At 37.8% G+C, this 4,760-nt stretch overlaps 1 protein-coding gene across 1 annotated transcript in view; it reads right to left on the bottom strand.

Moving 5' to 3' along the window:
* The window catches only part of LOC128884640 (quinone oxidoreductase), a 28,456-nt gene that overhangs the window by 9,639 nt on the left and 14,057 nt on the right, over nucleotides 1–4,760 (bottom strand). The gene's annotated exons all lie outside the window — the stretch shown is intronic.

Raw genomic sequence — 4,760 nt, forward strand, 5'->3', positions numbered from 1 at the left:
TATAGTATATTGTATAGTATAGTATATTGTAGATATAGTATATTGTATAGTATAGTATATTCTATAGTATAGTATATTGTAGATATAGTGGTCGCAAGGAAAGGATTCGGTCAAAACGGTGGGACGCATAGCGCGTCGAATTTTTATCCGATTCACTTGATTCAACGCTTAAATTGAAAGTAATCAAGTTTATATGCTAATGAACCTCGACTCTTAATGAATTATTATTATAACATAAAGTTATTGGAAAATAACGGCCGACATGTATCGTTCATTATCATGTTTTTTGCCGCCATTTTTGCAATTAACAATTTTTTTTTTGCAAATTGCAGTTCATACGCATTTTACGTACCTACTAAAGAAAAAAATTTTCTGATTTTATCTATCTGATGTTTTTCCAGGGCTCCACGTATCCCACCGTTTTCACCGAATCCTTTCCTTGCGACTACTATATTTATATATGTATACATTCAAATTAAATCTACACTGTCAAATTTACTTCTTTGAACGCCCCTTTATATGTAAAAAAAAGCTTCAATAACAAAAATTAATTATATCTGGAAATTATATGCATTAGAAAAATATTAGGTTGTCCCAAAAGTTTCTTTCGTAATTTGTGCTCAATTATTTTGTGTAGCAGTGTTTATATAAATAGACAATCCAATTTCTTAGATGTTGATTTTGTAGCAGTAACCGGGCAAAATGAATCGTACAAAATTCAATAATGTAACATTAGACATAAAATATTGTGTACGTACTACATATTAATAAAACGAAAGAAACTTTTGGGACAACTTAATACATTAGCTGGACCAGACTTCCCCCTTAATTTAATTTACGAAAAGAAAAATTCTCTCGTCTTCCACCTTAGGTCAGCATAAACTTTCCAAACCGAGTTTTGACCAGTTTTTCGAGATAAACACTCCAGGGTGTGGTGTTCAAATTAACGCAAGCAGCGTGCTAACTCTTGGCACGAGAACTCTTATTTTCTTAACAAATTCGACACTGAATGTGAACAATATTACCGAATTTTTTGCGCTTTCGATATATTTGTATAATTATCATCAACATACAATTTATGTTTGTTTCGTGCTCGAGTTTCGAGATTAAAATAACACAAATTCCAGAAATAATATTTAAATTCGAGTTAATAATTAAAATAATAAATTTTACTTGCAAATAATAAGTAAAGATACCACTTTTCTACATTTAATTTATTTAATTGGGAGAATGTCAGTGAAGTCATACTTTGTTCATTCGTGCGCTAAGATTGCCTTCTAAATTAACTGAAGGAGTCAACTGAAGAAAACTGACACTCGACAAAGGTAACTGCAACGCATTTAAATAATTCCATTAGAAGATACCAAGTGAGAAGTAGAACACGATAAAAATTAAAAAAACCTTAATCGAGAAAATAACACATGATTGTATTTGATTGTTTACCTTCACTGTCCTCAAAAATATTACAGAGAAAGCTTAGTTGTGCTTAAAGCCCCAACAGTCATACATTTAAAAGACGAATATTTTCATTCTTCGAGCAATAGATACACGTCTAACGAGATTAATCCCAACTCTCGTCTTCAGAAGCACAATTAATTTATTCGTAATTAACTTAGTATGTGCAAGATGTCACGTACGCGTGAAAAAATACGCGTAAGCAGACGAATGGAGATTTGCATTCCTTTGTTTTGATGCCCATAACGCCTAGAGCGCGTCTGCACGTCAGTATGATTACCGTCAACGAAGCGCTGACATCATTGTTATCAATGCAGCGCTGACCCTTCAGCCTTCGTCGGTGACCCATCGCGTTGGTCCCACTTGTATCAACCATCAACTAAGCCTGAGAACAAATTATTCTCGGATAACTCAGATAAGCGGATGCCATAAACGCCACTCGAATCAAATATACAAACCGTCGATGCATCGTAATCCGGATTGGAATAGATTAATCGACAAACTCGAACCTTTTCTGAATTAAATCTCACCGTCGATATCGATAAGATAACGGAAGAGTCATAATATTTACAGCAAACAGAAACGTAAGCGCGCACTATCGACGTGAAATGAAAACATGTTTACTCGAAGGGACCACTATCGACAAAAAGTACCAGATAAATAAACCGTGTAACGAGATTCTCCGTGGTAACGATTACAGATCACAGAGTTACGGGCTCGTTTGCACGAGCAACTATTGTCCCTGAGACGAAACTATGCACGAAACGTCGAGAGAGTATAATGTAGTTGGTATCGTTGTGATAATATCAACATCTAGATCAGACGCTAATCGCGGACGAAATTATTTCCGTCGTGCGGTACACGGTAGTGAAAATTCAATTCCAAGAGTCGTAAATGCTAGTCGTAATTCCTAGAACAATTTCACTCGATCACTAATATGCTATTTTAATCGAGATAATTCGATCGCAATTAGTCTCTCTGAAGTAGGAAAGTACTTGATCAAAGTTCGGTGACCTGAGCGAAGTCTATTAAGTCGTTGCGGAGTTTATTATGTAAAATGTGGTATAACGGGTAAGGAAATCTTTCTTTCATATGTTGATATTTAATTATGCATCTGCTTCGGATCGAGTACTTCCTTTGGCGATATTAATACGTTGACGTCGGCTTGCATCACCAGTGGGTCATTCGTGTCTGCTCGGCAGGGCGGCGTGCATCACCGGTGGGTCATACATTGTCCTGAACCGTGGAACCTGATGCCGCGCCGCCCCACAACGCGGAAAGTGAAATCGAGCGCAGCCTCGCGGCGTAGACACTGAAATAATGATGAAGATGTTATGGGTGCACACTTGTACTCTCGAAGTGGCACCTTTGAAACATGTTTTGGAGATGGTACTTTCTCAGAAAAAAAGTAAAATAGGTCGCTTTCTGATTAAAAACCAAGTTTCATTACCAGAAAGTGAGCAGGCCTAAATGATTGCACTATCTTACAATTTTAATCACAGTCTTGTCAATTAACAGCATATCCTCATAAAACTTGCCTAATAGTTTTCATACGACATACAATCAAACCCTCAACGGCTGTAGCTATGTTTGGTTGTAGCTACTGACATCTCTAATGAGACAATTATGAAAAGAGAGATCTAAGCAACTGCAAATGCAAATGCAAAGTGAGGCAAAAATTAAATGAATGTAAAAAGCGAATAAATGCATGACTGGTACGTTAGGTGTTACAGTCAAATTACTTTGACCCTGTTGTCATTACTTTTACTACAAAGTACTTTGATGTCTTATAATAAAATTAATTGTTTGGAGCATGTGCCCCCTCAACAGAGCATAAACATTTAACTAACATCCTTGTAGAATGCAATTTGCCTCAGTACTCTACCGCAGAAGACAGCAATAAATGTAACGATGCCGTGGCTCCAATTAATCGCAATCTCTAACGACTCGCAGCCGTTTCGCGATAAGGTTAATTAATGGGCCAATAAAAAAGCGTAACGCAACGCGTTTCAGTCGCGAGCTACGCGATCAATCCATTGTTTGTCGTTAAACCACAATGCACCCGTCCTGTAGTATCAAACGATAACAACCGTCGACGCCTACATTTACTCGGTTACCTAGCTAATTTAGTTTATTTACATTCATGTATCGCGCTCTGCCACCGTACAAACGGCGGCTGGTTTGAAAGATTCTCCAAAAGGGGACCTCAGGATGTTGTTGCTTAACACATTCGCGACGGCGCTGCTATTTGTGTTTCTCGCTATGGGAAGTGTGAGCCACTGGTGGTACACGCCGGAGTGAACGTGTTAATAAAACATGAATAATATGATTTTATTTTAATTAAATGTACGTAATGTATGGCCAGAGACTGTATACACGCACTTATAAATTGTATCCTAGGAAGAAATAAAACTCAGTCTCAGATTTAAAATAATATAACAGTGTTTGCGTGGTTATAACTCGTGCCTCGCAACCCTCTCCAAGTCTGACTAAAACGTCTGACCAAGTACGACCAGAAACACCTGCCACTACTGATTTTTCCCTCCGGAATACATGTATATCAGGTGTAGAAATAAATTCTGTGCCTCTGTATTTAATCCTTTATAACTCTATTTCAAATAGACATATTCATTCGTTACGTTGGTACATTAAAGTACGAACCTTCTGAATCCTCAACCTGATCTCTATTACAATGCATATCAAGTATATCTACATATACATACACATAACGTAGGTTTCAACCTGATGATCATTGCAACGCGTCGATACGAACTTTAGTAGCCGTCACGGGACCAAAGCCTGCTAATTTGCAAGGAAAATGAATTGTTACCAGGCGTGCGAGCGGCAGAAAAATAATTAGTAGCATCACGGATCCCGTCCTTGGTTTCAAGGAAGAGCAGAAACGCGTTATGCGACGCGCGCTGTGTACGGAAACGTTTTGCTATTCACGGGAGAGAAAAACATACCGTTATTTCAGACTTGTTCTATGTTTCAATCATGCGTCGTTTATTGATCCTGCGCAAAACAAAGTGCGATTCTTTCGTTGTTCCCTATTCAACGGGACCACGCTTTGTCAAAGTTTCGCGTCGCATTGTGTACTTGTCTATGGAGCTACATTTATCGTGCTGCGTAATTGATAAACACTGTCTAACTTGTTTACGAGGAGCACTAGGAGACTGCATCAGTATAATGCTGTACTTTGTAATAGTACACAAAAAATACAGGGTGTCCCAAAAATGTTGGAGGTCCTTGAAAGGAGTGGTTCGGGAGGTGATTTGAAACAACTTTTTCCTTTGCAAAAATGT

This window comes from Hylaeus volcanicus, chromosome 1 (genome assembly GCF_026283585.1).
Source record: "Hylaeus volcanicus isolate JK05 chromosome 1, UHH_iyHylVolc1.0_haploid, whole genome shotgun sequence".
Taxonomy (NCBI): domain Eukaryota; kingdom Metazoa; phylum Arthropoda; class Insecta; order Hymenoptera; family Colletidae; genus Hylaeus; species Hylaeus volcanicus.